The 22,025-nt window shown below is 38.5% G+C and overlaps 1 protein-coding gene and 1 long non-coding RNA gene across 2 annotated transcripts in view; one reads left to right on the top strand and one right to left on the bottom strand.

The window, feature by feature from the left end:
• The window catches only part of SLC14A2 (solute carrier family 14 member 2), a 234,754-nt gene that overhangs the window by 23,525 nt on the left and 189,204 nt on the right, over nt 1-22,025 (top strand). The window lies entirely within an intron of this gene.
• On the bottom strand, nt 13,311-20,646 carry LOC118254583 (uncharacterized). Its single transcript, XR_004780689.2, has 3 exons — nt 20,578-20,646; nt 19,949-20,120; nt 13,311-17,200 (listed from the first exon to the last, which is right to left on the bottom strand). It is a non-coding gene; the product is annotated as an uncharacterized LOC118254583 (long non-coding RNA).

Raw genomic sequence — 22,025 nt, 5'->3', positions numbered from 1 at the left:
TGAGAACCTATTTGCAAGCATATAGGTTTGGCCTCCAGAGTGGGATTTGAAAAGATAAGGTGATCAGTGCTCACTCTCTTTTATCATCAGTACACATGTTACCAATACACCAGCCTTGTATTAAACTCCTCTTAATGTTTCTGCCCAGCTATGCCTATTGCCATATTAAAGTATTCAAATGCAGGAAATGAAACAAGACTGAAAGCATCAACTTTCCCATGCTGTCCTTACATGTTGTAACATAGTTTTTCATTCTTTTTGTCAGGGGACACAGGAAATATAAGATTTACTGGTATTCAAATACATCCTTCCATTTCTAAGTTGCAATACACACAACTTATAAGGTTGGCTTGAATTTTTTAAGTATCACTAAGGAACTCTGCAGAATAATTCAATTTTGGGTTTCCATTTCTAGGGAAAGTTGTGTATTGCATGTAGGTACTATGCTGCTGATGTAAGTCCTGGGCTGGGACACAGGGAAGCCAAAAGTTTGACAGTGTGATGACTAGCCCATGGAATGATTTTGAGTGAGCAACCTTCTACGTTACAAATGTATTTCAGCATTTGCAAATAATAATGAATAACAATGTGGAACATTATCATCTAAAGATTGAGATCAATATATTAATATAACTCTTGTTATATGTGAATGTGTTTAGGGAATTTGTAACAAATTTCTAGTTCATAAATCGTCATAACATCCAATAAAGAGAGACAGTGTTTTTATTATACAGAAAATGGATTATTGAAATTGAAATTGAATATCGTTTTTTTTATTTAAAAAAAAAAAAAAAGTTCGCTAATTTTGGATGCCTGAGGTGAGCCACTCAGAAAAGCTGATATTTTCCAAAACTGGTGCCTATTATATGAGAACCTACATGCCCCAAGTCCAGCTCTTTCACAATAATTCTTAGTCTATACTGCCCCATGCAGGTCCTGCAGCACTAAGTGAGCATACAATTCATTTTTAAATCAATGGGTCCCTTGTACTTCAAGGCAGTTGCACTGGATTTGTATGTGTTCCTTCCCAACTGCACTTTCTGAAAATTCATCTTCCACCTCAAAGCCCCATTTCATTGCATTTCCCTGTCATTCCACCTCATGTTTGCTTAGTAATTACAGGACACAATTTTCCAGTGATCAAATCAAACTGCATTAATACTTGCCTGTGTGCAGCTCAGTGTGAAAGAGTCTTCTTTCCACCCTTTGGGAGCTCATTATTATATACACAATCTTTGTATTTTTATTAGTCAGCCTTATGATTTGTGTGGTAAAGGGGACTGGCAATATTGTTTCACATACATCAAAGGATGAAATGCAGTTTAACAAGAGCCAGCAGGTTACATACAAGCCCCAAAACACTTGTTATAGGTGTGACTCGCCCAAACCAAACTAGGCAGTGAGTGTTGGCAGAAATTATTCCAACTCTCTGCAGCAGTCAGATCAGCAGCTGTAAAATGGGAATTTTTCATTAAAAAAAAAAAAAATCTAAAATATCACTTAATGCAAGATCTGAGTCTAGCCCACTTCTTTTTTGGCTCTGCCTTACTGAGAGAAACAAGGCATGCTTGATGACTTATACAGTCCTCTCCCCCCCAAAAATCAATCATTTAGTCTCCTTCTAGGATTAGTTTACCAAAAAAAGTCTTTCAATTTACAGATTTGTCTTCCTAATTATTTTCAGAATATAGGAGAAAACAGAAAGAGGAAATGCTCTGTACACAGTTAACAAAGAAGGGAAGGAATAGGAAGAGGTTTAATTTTATTTTATTTTTTTTCCTGAGTAAACACTGTTAAGCACCCTAATTGTAAACATTTTTATTGGGTTCTTTCTGTGCTTTTTCTTGCTTGCTTGCTGAACATCATAGAAAAATTATCTCTCTCTTTATTCAAAGGGCAACTAATATGCAGTCTTCCTCAAAGTCTATCCCAAGGGAGCCCAATTTTGAGAAAATGTGCTGTGCATTTCCCATAATTACCAGTGAGGTCATTTTTTTCTCTGCTTTGGATAATTTATAGGGAACAGGGACATTTGATCTGATGATTTTGCCATCCAGTGAATCAATACTGGGCTATACTAAAGCACAGCCCCTACTGACTTCATTGCAAACAGATTTTGCCATCTGTACATCCCTATACTGTACCCAGGGTATGATCTAACCCCACCAAGGTCAGTGGTTGTCTTTCCATTGATCAAAATGGGTTTGAGGCAACCCCTTTAATGCACAGGCACACTTCCTATTGATCTTAAGAGAAATGATGCTGGAATTTCTTTGAGGCAAAATAATGTTGCTTTGCTGAAGCCTGCAGCGTGTGGTGGTTCTGAGAAACACTAAATGTAGGAATGGACAGTTGAGCCTACACAAAACTTCCTGAGAAGCGGGATTACTGTTCTGAAGGATTTTTCAAAATCTAAGGAATGTATTCATTCACAATTTCTCTAAGAAATTATAGGCATTTCAGAGAAAATTATCAGGTCTGGGTGAATTTTCATAAACATCCATCAACAGACCCATCCCCTTGTGGTACCAGCACCTACCTAATATCTGAGTCCCTGCTTAGACTGATTCAAAATAATCAGATTCTCATTTCAGCTACAAAAAATGTTTTGCCTCTGATAAAGCTTCCCTGACAGAATTTTAACTGGAGCAAGCACATTCCAACTGAGAAAATGCTGCTTTGTTCCCCATTTTCTGCAGAATGGCTACTCTGTCAAACATTCTCAAACAACTTTATACCAAAATCAAACAAACAAGATGAAATCCCCAGTATCTAATCCCACCTCTGTGGCTGCCTTGTTAAAAAGAAAAAAAGGCCTAGGAGTCTCTCAGTTAAACCAGGTTTGTACCTTCAGCAGGTGCTTGACAGAAGAACAAGATGTCTGTGCAATGTGATTCTGCAATGTGAAGGTGATGTGTGGGAAAGCTTGGACTGGCCCTGGGCACTGGGAGACATGGTGCTCCCTCCCTGCCATCTCACTGCAGCAATTCTGCTCTTGGAGAGAAGGCAACTAGTAACATTTGTCAGGGGCAATTACTGTAAAATTTGCTCAGCATCTTGAAAAGGTAAAATGGTGACTGTTGATATGGATTGGCTTTATAATTCTTAAATAATGGCCAAAATGACCATAGATTAGATAAATAGATAGATAAATAGATAGATAGATAGATAGATTTTAAAAAAAAGTGTCAAAATGAAAGGAGAAAATAAACAAAAAATCCGTTGAAATAACTATTTGACTCTCTTTTCTCACCTCTGAACCCTTCCTCCTTTTTTTTCCTTGATGTTTTTTCACACGATAAACTTTCCCTGGGGATCTTTTTGCTCTAAATGACAATGGTGGGTGGGGAGAAAAAGGGTTTTCCAGAGCTTCTGACACCTTTCAGGTGACTGCTCCCTTCTTGTACTCCAGGCAGCCGAGTCTGGCAGTACTAATTATTCAACAAACACCACAAGAGCCATGCTATGGGCCATGGGTCTTGCCAGTCATGCTTAATCATTGTTGCCAGCCCACATTTCTGGAAAGTGAATCAAAATTTTGAGGACCAGGCTGCAAACTTGTTGTAATAATACTAGCAGCATATGCCAGACATCCTGAGGTCAGCAAACATGGGATAAACACAGCAGTCCTCTTTTTTTTCTTTCTTTTTTCTTTTTTTTTTTTTAAGAGATCCAAGTGTGAATTTTGTGCTTCTTCTAGTCCATGGGAACTCAGCAAATCTAATCAGTGATCACCCCTCTCTGTGATAAATATCAGCTTTGCTAAGCTGTGATTCGTGTTGCTGCTCGGCTCTTCTGTAGATGCTGAAAGTCATGCTACATGGTGTGATAGCTTTAGCTCAACCGCAGATGATTGGGCTTGATGCAAGAATTGCTGGGTGACATTTTATGACTCATGTTATGCAGGAGGTCAGACTAGATGATCATAATGGCTTTAAAATTCATTAATCTGTGTGGAGAAATATCTATGAAGGGATTAAATAGAAGTCCCAACATTTATTCTACATGACAAGTAAATTGAATTCCAACAAAGGTCTTTAAAGCTGAAATGTAGACACCAAGCTGCCAACTCCCAAGTTTGAAAAGTCACACTAGCAAAACTTACCACTGAATGAGACAGACTTTAACTAAATTCTTCCTCTTTTCTTGAAAATTTCAAGGCACTTTCTTTTAAATTTAACAAAAAGAAAAAGAAAAAATAAAAGAAAGCATTTCCATTTGAAAGAATCTTACCTTCTAAATGTTGAAGTCCCTTATAAGAGAATTATTTTTATTAAACCAGTTATATATATATTTTTCACTTTGAAGAATTTTTTTAGGATTCCAAGATTTTGTCTCTGTCTTGAATTTTTTTTAGTAACATAAAAATATCAATGGGATAAAGAAATCACTTCCTTTTGAGCACTACCAATGGTCCAAACTCAGCCTTGTGATTTGAAATTTCAAACAATGCGTGCCGTTTGATGTATCCTGAGCTTGAAACACAGGGAAATCAATCTGTGTAGCTCTGCCTACCTCTACCTTGGTAGCTGTAGCCAATGTACTGTAAAGTCTTTGTTAAATATTTAATAATTAGCTGTGGTTTAATAATGTGTGTCTGAAGAAATGCTGAAGGCTGTGAGTGGATAATGAAAGAATGCTGTGTCCTGAAACGAATGCCTTGAGATATTATGTACTGTGCTGTAGTGGTTTCCTCACTCAGCAAATTGAGTGACTTTGCCACTTGGGGGGAAATAGGCAATTGTGTCTAGCAGACATCTGCTTTTGTAACCTCCTGTTTCCCAGGGAGAATCCATTTAGAGATCTGAGCAAAAGCCTGTATGGTAATCCCAGGCCCAAAAATACTTCAGTGGAAAGAGTTTCCTTTAGACTGCTCATGTTTCCACTGAATAAAAGCATCTTTTATTCTATCCAGTAACTGAATGAAGTAAGAGTTGTGTGCAGGCATGTGTGCAGCTCTTGACATATAGACCATCCCATCAGCATACAAGAATGCATCTTGTAGACAATGGATTTTTAGGTAGACCCTACAGAACTTTTTGACCAATATGTGTTTTTTCTTGTTCTGGAAGCAGTTTAGACCTATGGCCTGCTTAAAATGGTGACGTTTACAATGGTGAAGACCTCTTTGTACAGCAGTATTTATTAATTTTTCTTTGGTGAGAGTGTTTTAAAGCCAGATCTTGCATTCTGCTCAAAAACAGAGGAGCCAAGATACGTGGGGTCTAGCACCACTACTGCTGTATCTTTATGGATAACCTTTCTCTGTGTCTGATCCTTTTATGTGTAAGACAGAAACCTAGCAGCTCCTCTCCATCCAAAGGTGAGACCACAATTCTGACTTACTTGATCTTTGTACAATGTTGTGTCCATCTGACGTGAAAGACCTTAAGGGGATGCAAGACATGAAAGACTTTAAGAGGACGCAAGGAATGATAAATAAATAAATAAACAAAATCCGCTGAAACAAAGGAAACACGGGGAGTTTTCTCTATAAGCCAGCTCTGTGCTAGCTATGGTTTGTACAGAACCTTGGACTGAGAGAGGGCACCAGAAACAAAAACAAGAAACAGGCAGTTGCAGGTGACAAGATGTTGCAGGCTCTGGTTTTGTTAAAGGACTGAAATGCCTCCAGTGAGCACAAAGCATCTTTTTGCTCTGTTGCATTGCAAAAAGATCAAAAGAAATCAGTCCCTTCCACAAGCAGATTTTAGTCATCACAGACCTGAATCTTCTTCATAAAATTCCAGAGCACTTGTAATTTCTAAAGGGACTACAGAGTGAAAGGTATTTTTAATTACTACTTAACACTGCAGCAATCCTGGCTCCCCGTGCAGGACTGGTCAGAAAGCTGAAGGTGCCTTTCCTTCAGTGAAAACTGCTGTGCTGCTTTCCTCTCTTTACAGGCAGGCCACAGAGGACATCATTCACCCCTCCCCCCCATGGGAGAGGACACAATGGCTTCCCACAACACGCTGTGCTGTGCAGGGGCAGAGAGGATCAACAGCACAGTTCAGTGTTAGCTAGATGATGAAGTGCTCTTCCTCATTTGCTTCGTTAGTTGAACTGTACAGTCTTTGCTTCAGTATGGACAGACACATTTCTTTGGCTTCTCTTTTGGAGTATTGGCCATTGTGGTGTCATTGTTTGATTAATGTATTTGCAAGGGATAACAAGTTGATGCTTCAAATGGGCATTTTGTTACCAGGCAGAGGCAATTTTGACCTGGGATGAATAATTTTTGCATATGAAAGAGGAGTTCATTTTGTAGATTTATTCTAACTCCATATCTTTGGAATAGATCTGACTTTTATATTACCTTGTATAAAGTTAATAATTTCCTTTAATTCTGTGGGACAGAGAGCCTGCTCTAATATCCAGTGCAATAAGGGGATGGTGTCCCCTGACTCCACAATGTGACTTTCTGGAGTCAGCACGGAGGTCTGTGTCTTTGCAAAGCCCCCAGTCTGCTCACAAAAATGTTACAGATGTAATAGCAGAACAGGCTTTCTCATTTAGGTCTACAGAGGAATATTTGGAAGAGTACTAAATTCAAGGACACTTTTAACCTTCCCGTGTTCCCAAAGTTCAGTGGAACTGCTGACCAGCTGAGGGCATCAGAATATGAACCTGTGTGTCAAATGAGCATGCACCTCCACAAAGACATCTCCAAAAGAACCAGCTAAAAAGAGCTGGACCTGTACACAAACTTGTACCCATACAGAAAAATTTAAAAAGCTGTGTCAATAGATATGAAAGGGTAAACATGTAAAATATGTTTATATATTAAAAATAAATATATAAAATAAAAGTCATGTATGCATATACAAATATAAATAAAAGCTGCTCATCATATAATTATTGTATCGCATATATTTACTGTCTAGTGCAATGCATCCAAACCGATTGTATAAAATGCATATCTAAATATGCCATAACAGTTTTTTTAATGACTAAACAAAATGTGATAACATATACACAGGCATAGACATGGAAAAAAAACTTCTCTCCATTTCCACCTCTGCATCTCGGTTCCAAATCCAGCTCAGGATACCTGAGCTCTCCTGTCCCTCGGCCTTTCCCTGACCCCCTCCTACACTTGCTGGTATGTGACTCCCATTAGCATTAATTGCAGCCACAGACCTGCAGGCAGGGTAGAGCACATCTCTTAAAAAAGCATCAACACGTAGGTGAACACATCACTCCTATTTTACAATCTTTACACCAACTCCCTGTAAAATTCTCTATCGATTTCAAGGTTTTACTGCTTATTTTTATGGCATTCAGTGGCTGTGGCCCAATATATCTGACAGATCTTTTGTCACCTTGTGTTCCTGAGGGTCAGAACCAGCAGGGTTATTAAGTCTGTCTAAGGAACAATCTTAAGTCTTTTTGGAGCTAAGGTTTTCTAGAAACGATATGGTGTTATTGCAGGAGTCCTGTCACAGTTGTGTCTGAACTGCTCTTTCTTTCATGACATGTAAGAATTCCTTCTTACATTCTTAAATGCCATTTGGTAAGTTTTATCCTGGTTATATGCTAACATCCTGTGACTTCAGGCTGACATATTATTGAAAGAGGCATCACTGAGGTACTGTCTAAATTACAGATGTTAAAAGACTCATAAAGTCATCTGACGCCAGGAATCTACAGAGCAGTCCAATATTATTCCTTTCAGTGCATTTCCTAATGCTTCATCCAACAGAGCTCAAGGATGGACCAAGCAATGCTGCCCACCTTTATGCCTGTAAAGAAAAGCTGCATCCTGGGCTTATTTCCATACATTAAGAAATATCATTCATATTTTTCAGACTTCTATTGAGCAGGATAGTAATAATCAAACCTGAGTAATTTATTTTTTTGAATCTATTTAAGTCTTCAGAGAGACACATTTATTGAGTCCTGAAGTTTGTACAGACCAATCCAGGTTAGGATAAGCAGAAGAAGACTGTGATTCCTTCAAAATGAAGTTTTAACATAGATATAGATATATTTTTTTTTAATTTTTTTTTTAGTGCTCTTGAACTGGTAAGTGGTTCTGAGTGTTAGAAATTAAGCTGAGCTGTTTAGCTTTAATGGCCTGGAAGTTGTATGCTCGTGTTTCGTTTCCCCCACCTACCTGAGTGTCACTCGTCATAACTGGGGCTTATGTAACCAACACTCATTTGACTATTTCAGGCGAAGGAATAATCTAGGAAACACAGCAGATAAGGTAGATTATGGAACGTAAAATATTATAAACCTTTTTCCTCCTGGACTACTCATCTTTGACCAAGACATCATTTATTTAAAATAATAATAATAATAATAATAATAAGCTTCTTTAAGATTAATCAGCTTGGTGTAGTTTAATTTTATCTTGTCAGATTCAGGCTAAGGAAGTGCCCTCGCTGCGAAGATGCAGTCAGCTCATGTCTGTCTTTTTGACTGTCACTTTGTCACAGCTTTGATTGAGGGTTTTGCTGGTGATCCTATTCCCCTGCTGTGTGAAGTGGTGTCATCCTGTACAGCTTCTAGTGCAAAGACGAGAGCTAGTGTGAGCTTAACACTCGCTTTCTTTCTCATCTGATGCAAGAATTCATTTGCCCATAAGAAGTCACTGTCAAAGCAATGTACATCCTGCAGAGTCAAGTGCAAGTCTGTGTAGGAGTGAAGGGGCACGGAGCACTTCTGGATCTTGTGCAATGAGGTGAGCCACGTGGGGTCAGCACAAGTATTACAAGAGCTACCCTCTGCAAAGCTCTCTTATTTTGTTTCACTCTTATTTATAGAGTTAAACCCACCTTTGTTTTCTTGAAGAAACACATGCACCTCATCGATCAGTTGATAGATTTTCAGTTTTACTTTGCTTGTTTGTTTTCCATTTCATGACTTTCCCTGTTGTGCCTGAAGCCATTTTCACTTAGGTAATAATCACTAACTCACAAACTGGACTTGGTCATTATACGGATGGGTAACATCAAAATGCTGCAAAAAAATACCCAGATGATTGAATATATTTGTATTCTTCATCATGGTGCTGCTGTACAATAGGGTGCTGGTATTGAGTGTTGTTTTGACAGCAGTGGCATCATTCAGAAAGCTTTCCTATTTATTATCATTCAAAAGCCCATGGCACTTTGCGTAATGCCTCTTTTCTGAGCCATTCTCATCACAGCTCAATGAACAACCGGAAAAAAAAAAATCTCTGTATTTTCCATTGCCTCCGTGTGTGTATGTGTGCAATAATTTAATCCAGCCCAGAGACGGGTGCAGTTCAGTCACAGTCAAAGCAAGCCCTGAGGCTATGAACACATGAGCAGAGAGGCAAAGCTTGAGGCATAAACCTGAGCGGGTTGCACAGTGGCAGCTGGGCACAAATCTGCTGTCTGTATGTCTGGGAGCGTGAGAAACATGCAGCCAGGCCTCTAAAAGGCAGGCAGCAAAATGTATGGGAAAATTGCCCCTGCTTCATCCAGGGGGTAAATTGGCCATTCCTGGGGCTGAGCCAAAGCTCTTTTGGAGATTGTGACATCTGTTTGCAGCTTTTGCAAGTCAGGACAGCTTGACTTGCTAGAGGTTAATCCATCCATGTGCTTGTAGCTGGAGTCAAGTTTGCAGAACATGTAGTTGAAGGCTTTTCGGATTGGAAGGAATATACCCAAGCATAAAGAAGTAAAGATCTGGTCCTACTGAAAGTAATTATATTTCCTTTGACTTTGGTGTCATCAGGATATCAACCAAGCTATAACTATCCTCCCTAATGGAAGGGATTACACAGAGATGTCTGACTATTCCAAACACTAGTGCTTGCCCAAAACAGAGCTTTCCCTCAGTTTTACATCTAACATCAGTTTCACATTTGCGTCACAGTCCGAAAGACCAGTGGACTTGCATTCTCAGTATATACCAGTTGGTCATTAAAAAAAAAAAAAAAAAAGACAAAAAGAAGAAAAAAAAGAAAAAGTGAATGAGAGAGAGAAGCTGCCATCTGATTGCATTTTTTCAGCTACTTTAAGAAAACAATATTGAAAGCTGGCCATCTCCAATTTTTATTTTTTTTTAATTCCCCCCTGCATTTCAGTAGAGCAGAATAACTCTGGTTTTTGTTCTTAGCTTGCTTCCTTCTAGAATTATTGAGAATTATCTTAAAGTTAGGTAATAAACTTTACAGTCTTACTAAAAAAAAAAAAAAAAAAGAGTCAAACCTATAAATCATTGATATTTTCAGATCACCAAACAGGAACTTGGAGAACTCCAGTGGTATGTGTTGTTGGTCCAGACTTCCTGTGTTTTATTGTTTTAAGATGCTTCTCTTATTCATCTGGTAGTTTTCTAACGTGTCTCACGTTAAATTTAACATGCTTCTTTCCTTCATCTGTAGCTTTTTCTGAGCTACCCTTTGATGATGAAATATGGATCAATGTACTCAACAGTTTTGGCTAGAAAGTGAAAGAAAGATGTTTCTTGCTAACATCTCCACTCTGTGGCCTCCTGTGGGCTTCTCTTTTAGCTCACCTTTCACTTCTGCAGATCCAGCGGAGAGAAGAAATTCAGCAAGTACCAGCATTCCCAGTCATCGGGGTTTAAAACGTGAGAACTCTGCACTGAGAGAGGAGAGTGAAGCAAGCTCCACTCCCAGCCCCCGTGACATGAATTGGTATCACTGGCTTGCAAAAACTCCTTCCAGCTGCCTGGCCACCTGGCAGTTTCACAGCAGAGCTATTTTCCAAACAAATTCCCTCAGGTCACACAACTGGGTTATTCTCCTTTTTGCCATGCAGAAATAAAGGATATGAGAAACTACACAGCTCTCTTCTTGCTTCCCCTGGCTTCAAGGGTCCCCACTACCACTTACCAAGCATTTATTTTTCCTTTGAGAGGCAGGAAAAGATGGAAGAACAAAATAGCTGCTACTTGTTTCAGAAGAAAGCCTTCAGAAAGATGCAGCAGCCGAAGTCCTACAGTCTCTGTGTACAACACACTGATTCAGGCAATGTCTTTTCTGCTTCTCACGAGAGAAAATACAAGAGCTTGACCTCTGTACTCTGTTACATAAATCCTACCTGGAACCGAGCAATCCCTTACTTTATTTCTCTGATATTAGACTATAAGGACAGGCAAATATCACATTCAGCTTCCATGATGTTGTTATGGCACAGCGCACATTGTCTCTTGACTGTGTCAGTCATGTAGGTGTTTACCACCGTGTTAGTCACTCCAGGCTCCCCATTCAGGATGTGATTCATTTCGTCCTGAAATAGTTATCAAAACACTCAGAAGAATTGTGCCCCAAAAGTGCTTTTTCCACCCTCATCCCATTGACTACAAAGGGAGCCCAGGATGACACATTTTGGTGTTGCCATTTATGTGGCAGATGTGTAAAATTAACCAAAACTGGACTGCACTCCTGGGGACACATTTTATTACACTGTGTGAGATCACATGCACTAAGACTTTGTGGTTCTCTCTCTGAAAGTTGTTGGTAGTAGCAAAATAACAGGTTTTCTCAGTATAAGCTGACAGTCCCTGTGGGAACATCCTGTTTCACTAAAAACATGGCACCACAGCTACTTGGCATTTTAAAGGGCAGTGTTGCAAAATGATTTTTTTGGAAGAAGGAATCCTTGAGAAAGCATTTATCCCAAGGAAAGAATATGAGAGGTACAGGTGTTGCTGAGGTGAGAAAGGAAAGGCTTTTCATGAGGGGTAGCTTTTATCTGGCTATAAATGTCCACAACAAAGGGGTCTATGCATGACCTAGCCATCCTGGCTTCAACCAGCATCAGCAAAACTCCAGTCAAAGCAGTAAATGGAAATTAGGAAGTGATTCATCTAATCAAATGTTAAGAGTCAACTCAAGGATGAAATTAATTTTGCCCTAATGCCCATTAACTGTCTTGTCCAAGTCTCCCTGAGCATAGTGAGGTACTAGATACGTAGCTGACATGTAAACTCCTTCACTGTAGACACCTATGGTTAGGTTAAATTACTTCTTTCTAGATTTCTTGTATTTAAATTTGAATTAGTCATCCTGGCATCCCCGTATGCCAACAGAAGGAAATATGCTTTTCTAGAGACTGATCATCTGACTACATTGAGTACTACTCTGAGACTGGGATGAATCACTTTCCAGAACTGATGATGTTGGGACATCCCATTTCTCTCCAGAAGGTTGTGCCGCTCCTTCTTCCTTTCGTAATTTATACTACACTTTTGAGTTTATCTATACTTGTAAGGCGTTTTTCTCTCCTGCAGTAAGGAATCATAGAATAGCAGTAGATGAAAATAGCTGCAATCACCCTTGTGTGATATGTTAAAATCCTGTTTCTTTTACACATTAGAAAACTTTGAGGACATCTCTGTATTTTGAAGCATCTTGTGTCCTTACCGCAGGGGCTCCTGTTCGAATCTCTAACAAGTGTTATTACTCTAAAATCGAATAGGGGCTCCTATTCTAATCTCTAACAAGTGTTTTTACTCTAAAATATCCATTCTTCCAAGCATTATTTTTTTCTGAACAGGCTAATGATATTCCTGAGAATCCCTGCTATATAGATAGGGAGACTGAGATACACAACTTAAGCTACTTGGCCAAACTGAATGTTTTGATGGACTGGTCCTTAAAATCTTCCAGCCTTCAGCTTATTCCTCCTGTGTGTGTCTTCAGACCAACCTTTTTTACCCATGAAAAAAGAGCAGACTCTTTACCTTTCCTTTCATTTTTATCCTGTATTTGAATAGGACAGAACTGTGGAGAAAGAGATTCTTCTTAAACTGGTGACATTTGTAAGGAAAAGAGGACATTTTGTCATAGCCTACTAGACAGGTGATTCTAAGGTTTCACCTCATCATTTCTGGAAAAAAAAAGCAAAATAAAAAAGAGGGAGTTTGTGGTTCTGGCTTTTTTTTTTACTCCCCACTTACAGACAGCTGTTTGCATGAGTTAAAAAAAAAAAAAAAAAATCAATACACTTGAGCAGAGATTTTTCAAGAGAGTTCTGTTTTTTCTTGCTCAGTATTAATGATGACCTGGACTTCCTACCATAATGATTATCTTAAAAGTCTTTCTGGCTTTGAAGAGGTTGTCTCAGCTTTTGGAGTACTTGTCTTGTGAAGGAATATAATCCAAAGAGAAGAAGTCTATTACCTTAAATTCATTATTCCTTTATTGTTCCTTTTTTTTTTTTTTTTGGACACAGTCGATGCCATAAATTAAACTGCTTGAGTTGGCTCTGTGTTTTTTTGCATAAACAGCAAGGATAACTACACATCAGATTTATGGGCATTGTGCTCAGGTTGCTATGACAACCCCTCGAGCCGCTGTACACCAAATAACCTTGTCATGTGAACATTTATCACAAGCACATCAAGTACGGGATTGCTCTGTATGGTCTTTGGCTAAACAGCAGGATTTTTCTGAATAATAATCGGTCGTGGCCTTTTATGCTATGAGTCAAAGTTAATGAACTTCCAGATTGGAAATTAACCATCGATAAAACATAATCTGAGCACTGCTCATCATGACTGTGCTACTTGGCAAAAGGGAACTTTGCAGGAAGCACTGCCGCCTTTTCACCACAACTGTGGACTGTGGGTTGTTTTCTTTTATTGCCATTGCAGCCTCACAAAACCCATATGTAAAATGACAGGCTGTCTCTGTGTGTGAGTATAACATATTATTGGTCTGTAAATGAAATGTGAATTTTAACTATCAAATCATTTGTGGGAAATAAAACTTACTTTAAAAAAAAAAAAAAAAAGAAAAAAAAAGAAACTTCTAAAGCTAGAGCCACATTCTAATTCTTCACACGCACTTCTAGGTATATTTTTAGAGGAAATTTCCAGGCTGCACACCTGGTCCTTCAATAGACCATTTGAAAGGCTTTCTTATGCATTTAAACTCCTCCCTGTGCAACCACAATTTAAAGAAATCCAGGAATTTAACCATGTTTCTGACTTATAATTTCACAGGGAAAGATTAGTATGTGTGAGGGATTAGTGATCTGTGTAAATCGCTCCAGTAATTTTTATACAACAGTTATATCATAGGTAAACTCCAGCTCATGCATATGACTAGGAATGCTATTATTTTTGTTTGAGAAGAAATAATATCTTAGGTTGTAGGCACAGGAATTTTCAAAAAGCTTACATCTCCAGTGTAACCCTTATATTTAAATGTTACTATGGAGCATTTTTAGGGCACATTGACTTAAATGCCCAAATTCAACCAACATGAAAGAGCTTTGTAAGTCAGTTTACAAAATAATAGCAGCAAAGTAAGCAAGTATTGGCAATATTTTTTTTTCTTTTTTTGAATAAGTAGGATTAATTATATTAATTTATATTCTTGTATGTACCTGTTTTTTGTTTTCATTTTTTTCAAATGATGCTTTATTGTATTATAGATATTCATAAACACTACACCCAAACCAAAATTTGCTGGACTTGTTATAAAGACTACCATTGGCTTGAGATGGACACTGTTAGGAAATAGACACTCTTTCTTTAATTTGTTTTAAATGTTTACTGTAGGACGAGATGTGCTTTTCCCTACAAATGGTTACTTTTAGCCATTACTTTCAAGGGAGGCCAGGGTAAGATGTAGAAATACATATTGCAGATGGCAATATTTAGTTAGATGAATCTTTTGCTGAAAGTCTTAAGATCAGTGATTTGCTGGAAATGCTTAAATGCTTTGGTCAAGCGCAAGTTATTTGTCTTAATATAGGCATAATGAGGTGGCATTCTCTGCCTTCGTTATGCAAAATGTCAGATTAGATGATTTAATCTCACAGATTTGCCACATAGGTTCCCCTAAATATTTTACATCTCCTGAGATGTAGGTTTCTGGGTACAATTTGTGAACATTAAATGCTCACTTTGTGATTTCCTTATGAAGAGTGACTTCTTCTACACCACTGCTCACAAAACACCAGCTGAATAAAGAGACTGGATTTCATGCACAAATGCATGAGCCTTTTGCAGAAACTTTATTTTCTTCTATAGTCTAAATGAATCCCTGTTGAATTCTTTGTTTATGAGTTGAAAAGACCATAAGGGAATTAGATACACAAACTTAGCTCAGCTGCTTTCCTTTGGGACCTTCACCCTTCATGCATTGCTTCCCCTGTAATTTTGAAAATTTTCTTTATTAATAACCAGATTTGGAGGAAGAATAAGTGCCAACTAGCATCACCAGATAAATCAATATATGTAGGAGTAAAATGACATATTTTTAGAGTCTTTAAGACTTTTTTCATGCCTAAAACAAAACCAGCAGTTTACTGTCAAAAGCTTTCCTTATTGGTAAGGTTTCAGGGATTGCTGGGCCACACTCACTTTGTCTAGCTATTTGATTTCATAAAGTCCCTGATTTTTGAGTTCCCATTCTTATCTCAAGTGTCGTAATGACAGATACAATTAAAGTACATAATGCTGAGGATGTCAGATAAAAGGATGAACAGCAGAAGATGAAGCTGCTTGGTGTCAGCTGTACATCATACACTTTTGGTTTGTTACACTGTTCTTAGTTTCTGGAAGAAGAAATGAGTCAACTGCAAGGCTTTGTCATTTTTCTTTGCCTTTTCATTGCCCTTTGGTTGTTACAACAGGCAAAAAAAAGGTCTTTAAACACAAAATCACTTGCAGGAGATACACTGGAGTTAAATCCTTGTTCACATGTACCAGAGCTGATGAAGGAGTGTTCCTAGAACTGTAGTCCTTGTTCATGTACCTTTTTTCCTCAGAAACCATACCTAGAGGACTAAGGTATCCATGGCTTAAACAGTAAAATCATCTGGGAAAGAGGACTTCTGCTGTGTAGAATACTAGAGAGGAAACTACAACTTAGGTGATTTCTAGATCATCCAAAATTTCAGACTTTATCATATGGAATGACAGCAGAATACGGTTGTTCATTTCTGCCTATCTAGCTATGTACATAGCAGTTACTGCAATTCCACAACCTTTAAGTTATACAATATTGTTTCTGAATATTAAAATATATCTTTAAAGAGAATCTCAGCAATCTTGGGAACAATTCATACCTATTCTCTCCAGTCAAGTAGACCTCAGAAAAGAGTAAGGAAAGCACCTTTACTATGCATAAATGGCCAAGCAAACCGCCAGAAACAATTTCATTCCCCATTCAACTGTGATCTTTTTGATGAGACTAGCAATTAGGGTAATAGTGATGGTATAGCATCTGGACATGAAAACAATCCACTTTCTATTCCCAGTACAAATGGGAGAAATACCATGACTTCGATGAGCTATTCCTTATGGGGAGAGACTCCTTTATCAGGGAGTATAACAATAGACAAGGGAGAGTGGATTTACACACTAAAAGAAAGCAGATTCAGATTAGACGTTAGGAAAAAAATTCTTTACTATGAGGGTTGTGAGGCACTGGAACAGGCTGCCCAGAGGAGTTATGGATGCACAATTGCTGGAAGTCCTCAAGGACAGACTGTATGGGGCTTTGGGCAACCTCATCCAGGGGGAGGTGTCTCTGCCCATGGGAGAGGTTTGAATTAGGTGGTCTTTAAGGTCCCTTCCAACCCACACAATTCTGTGATTCAGTACTTTGCTGATATTACTGAGGTGATTTTCAAATAGCGACAAGATTCTTGTGTTAACTACAGCATATATTGTTGTAATGACTGAATGATGGATGTGAAGTAGAGGTCATTATCTGAATCTTTCACAAAGGGTTTGAGCATTACACACCACATTTGGGCTGTGTAGGTCAACCTGCAGAAGGATATTCTTTGTAGCTCCTACATGACATGACCAACCTCCAACCTACAGGGTTACCAAGAAGACATCAGCCTTCAGAGAGTTGAAGAACTTAGGAGATGAAAAACTCCCAGAATTTAAGGCTTTCTAGGGTTGTCACTGCAGTTATTAGAAGTGCTGACCACAGGAATGCAAAATAAGGTGAAGTGACATCTGTCTTCTTCTGTCATGGGAAGTGCACTGCTATTTTTCCAGGAAAATTTATGCTGGAATTCTGAGACAGATTTAAAAATTGTTGGAGTTCTTTCAATATGTCTATTTTCTGGGTTGTTTTACAGTCCATGTGCTGTATTGTCACATCCTTCCTGAAAACTGTTTGTTTGCATTGGTGACTGAAGCTCTAAAGAAACTGGATGAAAGATAGTTCTCTAGCAGTTTTGTCGATTTCTCTTAAGAAAATGGGATTGAATAGATGGTATGTCTGGAAGAAAAGTTAAAAATGCATAGTTAAAATTGTACAGAATACACAACATCATGAAAGGCTAATAAGCAGAATGCATCATAAGAACTCTATCAAGTTGAAGTGCTTAGACAGTGACCTAATTTTAAGGAAATATTTTATACGATGAAAGCAATCGAAAAATAGGAGCAAGAAGAATATATTTTAAGTCATTTCACTACAATGAAGTATTTAATCCTATGCTTTATTTTCTAGAATTTTGATTTATAGTGAGGTTTATCAATAACTATAAATTTCTAGTTGGATTAATAAAAGTTTTTAAAAGAATATTAATTTCCAATCTTAGATAATAGCTGGACCTATATCCCTTCTCCAATGATCCCAAAACCTCAGAAGACAGACATGTTCTAGTTTATTACTAAACCTCAAAGATTCTTTTTCCATCTACTCTTGTAAAAGCATTGCTGTTTTCAGATAGGAAAGATGCCATATGGAATAGAAGTGAGATGCTGAAGAAGAAAGCATGCCTCTGACATGAGCCTAAACTGAGCTTGGGAAAGAGCATTATGGTCACCTTTTATACCAGCATACCTGATATCACATCTGGTGTCATCTCCCTGACCTCCAAAGAATTTCATCAGCATGAACTAGAAGAGAACTTGACCCTTTCATGACTAAGTGAGAAGTACTGCTGAAACCATGAGACTTACCTAGAAGAACACAATTAAAAGACTAAGAGAGGAAGGTGGGGGGGGGTGGGGGGGGGGGTGGGGGGGAGAGGAGGAAAGGTTGGAGAAAGACAAATAGAGAGCAAAGATGCTGAACCTGAGCTGGTAATTTTATCTTCAGAGTTCAGCTGCTCAATGGAAAACTGATTTTACAAGCGGTCACGCTGTGCATATTCTCAATTTAAACATGTAAAAGAATCATTAGTTCTTCTGCCAAAATTATCAAAGAATTTATATAGAGTATTGAAATTTTCCTTGTGTTAAACGCAAGACATGGCTTCTAGTAAAGAGGACAAAGATGGAAGAAAAGCCTCCAGGAAAGTATGTACTAGAGCCTGAACTGACAAAATATCCATCTGGGAAGTCATCACCAAGGTCAAAGCATAGCTGATGGAGAGAGTGCTGATCAATTGCTCTTCTGCTGAGCAGTAGCAGATGTGAAAGACTTGCAGTTCATCTTCCTAGCCATGGAGAAGTCAGCACTGGAAATGCCTGCTGTTTGGATGCATTGTGTTGGACAAGCTTGGTTCTTTTTCCTCCATCCAATCACCTACTATAGAGGTGTATAAGTAACACACATGCAGTCCCTTAAGACCCTCAATCTGAGAACCAAAATTTCATTCTCTATTGCGTCTTAGTGACAGCTGTTACTGAGAAAGAAAGCAACTTCTTCTGTTGCTTTCCCCAAAATGCATAGTGTCATGATACCGGAAACCACCTGTTCTTGAACCTGAACTGTGCTTCTGCAATGAAGGAAGGTGTAGGACTATCTGAGAGCATAAGGGGATCAGGTCACTTGTTATTCTAGCTTTCACTATATCCCATAGCCCCAGGTTCCATAATTTGTTGGCATACTCTAAAAATTCTTTCCTATGTTTCACTTCAGTATCTGATAGTGTCACCTGTTAATTCCTGCAACATATAACACATAAACACATAGAAACATACAGACTATAACCTAAATGATCCCTCTCCTCACTTCACTTCAGTTCTCTCTTATATTCCTATCCTCTTCTGTGAATCAACTTCCCCCTCATAATCAGGGAAGAATAAGTATGTCCACAACAATCTCAAAGACTGGAGAAATTTTCAAATGGATGAATAAAAAAAAACAAAACTTGTCTAGCTTACATCAAATTTCGGTAGAAATCTCTCAATTTGCCGTGGTTGTGCGTTTGAGAAAATTTATAATAATTCCTGGGATACTACTCATTCATCTTCACCATAGTTAACTACATTATTGAAACAGGGCCTGTCTCATCCTGTACCTACGTGAATATAGCACAAGAATGACCTGACTTTATGGTGGTCCTTATGGAGGATAATAGACTGATGGATATGTCCACTATGCAAGTTTTACTCATTTTCTTGATAATTTCTTTCCAGCCTTACAAGATGTCCCTTGGGTTATAACAGACATTGAGTTTCCATTGCTGGCAGCTACTGATATGTTGCAAAAAATTTTAACTTAAGATGGGTTTGACAAAAGACCTTGGCCCTAGAGCAGGGCAGGGCAAGGAAATCCAAGGACTGATGAAAAGAACTCAGAAGTTTCCCTGTCCAAACTCCCCTGTAACACCATGAGAAAGTTTCTGCTGACTTTCCCAAGCAGAGGAACTCAGGCAGGTGTTTCCTTCAGGGAGGTTTTGATGTCAGCAGACGGAAGAACAAGTGAAAGGCAAGAATGGGTGCCCAGAGATACCTCAGTGGAAGGGGAAATATTTTAACAGAAAGCAAGTTTTCGTCGGACTGTGACCTTTGCCAGTTCTTGTTAGAACTGGTTGGGAATTTGTCAAGTAACCAATTTATTTCCCATTGGAAATACTGATTTATCAAGAGTGAATCACATGGACTAGAAGATTGGTTTTCTTAAGGGATCATAGAGGAAGGGGCTAGAATAATAACATTTTTTTTAAGCTGTTGAGATGTCTGACTTGATCTTCTTAAATAATTCCAGGCTTCAGCTCAGAATGACATCGCAACAGGATATTCTAGTTGATTTGTAATTAAAAAGATAGTTTGAATTGAAATGAATCATTACCAAATCTTTTAAGTTGAATCATTTCCTTATATTTCCTGCTCTTCACATTTGCTAGTTGCAACAGCAAGGAGGGTTGGCTATTATTTGAAGTTTGAAGCATTTGGTTGTTGAACCATTCAAAGGCCAGCCACAACTGCCAGATGTGCTCAGCATTTTGCAAGGACTGTTTTCCCTGAAGATTTAACAATTTATGTAAGCAGAAAAAAAGACAGACAAATGAGAAGTAAGACTGTAGTAACATCTTAGTTCAGCCACCCAAACTAAAAGCTGAGGTATGACTTAGGCCTTCTACATACTTTTTTAAGGCCAATAGAGAGAAATAAGCATCCATGCAGCTCAGTGTTGGTCCAGGATATGAAAAATCCCTATCTACATGTGAAAAATAAATGATAACTTTTCAGTAAGTGATAAAAAACACACAGCCTTTTGTTTTAAAAATATTCTCCAAGGAGATGTACCAAAGCAACTCAAAAAAAAAAAATTAAAGAGAGCAAACAATGTTTCCACAAAGCTTCAAGCTGTAGATTTGTTTCACTCCTGGATAAAGAGACCTATTCTTAGCTGAGGAAGGTTTATACCTATGCTCTTCTCTCCCACTACTCTTACCAAAGGCAGCATTTAAGACTTACCACAGCTTAGAGCTGGAGAATGCTTCCAGAGTCCATCTGTCAACCTCAGCTCTGCTCAGCTATAGCTCTGTGACTGTGAGTGAGTTACTTAATTTATATTAACTATCTTCTTAGTAAAAGTAGGTGTTTGTTTGCTCTTAGTTTCCCAACAGGAATCCAGAATTTACCACAGCTTTCTATAAGATCTTATGGGAATAGTTTTACACAAACTACATAAAAAAGTTGACTGCCCGAGCTGCACTGATAAACTGACTTCAGGGTACTGAGTCATCAAGCCACAGAAGCCCTAAATGGCTTGCTATCTAGCTTCTGTGGTTCAGGGGCTCTGTCTGTTCCAGACTGAAGTTCAACCCACTGTAGGAAGTCAAAACCACAGGAAATCTGAAAAGCTCAGAGACAAGGATTTGCAAAGCTGCTGGGGTGGGGGGCTGGGGGTGGAAGGTCTCTATATTGTTTTATGGACCAAGCTACCTAAAGCAACATCCTAATTCAGGGTAAATTACATCCTCCATGAGCATGATGGCACCAGATTGTTTCCACAGTGGTGCAGGAGGTTCTCCTGTATCATTCTCTTTATGAAAAACCAACTTTATAAGTGTATTTCACCTCTGAAAGAAAATAACAAACAACGTAGCAGCCTTCCTTCCATCATCAGTAACTGTGTTTGTCTGTTTCTCATCCCACATTTTAAATGGTCACAATTAAAGCATGTGTGTTGATTTTGAGATATTGCTGATCCCAATAGCTTTACTTCCCTTTAGTATAAGGAATCTAAAGCTTTCAAAAGTCTTGACATTTGTGTATACAGTCTCTTTCATTTCCTAAAAACACAGTATTTGACTCTATTTCAAAAATCTTTGATCAATCCAAAGAATTTCAGCAGGTTTGAAAGTAGCCTGTGTCAAGTTACTTTTTCACACTAACTCCCATGTTAATTTAGCCTGCTTTTAGAAGCCATCAAGTTTCCTCTAGCTCCACAAGCATTTCTCTGTAATGAATCACCTGACAGAAAACAGTGAAAACATGTGGCTCTTTTGTGTGACTGCTGCAAATTCTCTCTCTTTAGGGGTCATGATACCACTGTATTTGCTCATTGTGTCTGTCTCTGTCCACCTCTTGTCTCTTCTTTTCCAATTAGACTGATTTCTTAGAGAAGGGGCCATATCTTTAACCTGCTTCTGTATAACATCCAGCGCAGCTGGACTAACCAGGTCTCCAGGGAACTACTGTCTTACCATACCCTTCCATGTGTGCTCTCAACTAGATCCTCTCTTGGAGGGAGTCTGGCCTGGTGGGAAGCGATGCAGTGGAATAGGTTTGATGAACTCTCATATTCCAATCCTATATCATCTAATGTTTAGTTGAGTTTTTTCAGCGTAGCTGCATTGTCTCCACCTCAGATCTCCCCAGAGCAGTTATCTTCTCCAGGCATCTCTGTGGAAGCACAC

This window comes from Cygnus atratus, chromosome Z (genome assembly GCF_013377495.2).
Source record: "Cygnus atratus isolate AKBS03 ecotype Queensland, Australia chromosome Z, CAtr_DNAZoo_HiC_assembly, whole genome shotgun sequence".
NCBI classification, from domain to species: Eukaryota; Metazoa; Chordata; class Aves; order Anseriformes; family Anatidae; genus Cygnus; species Cygnus atratus.
This window is presented reverse-complemented; position numbering and strand designations above follow the sequence as displayed.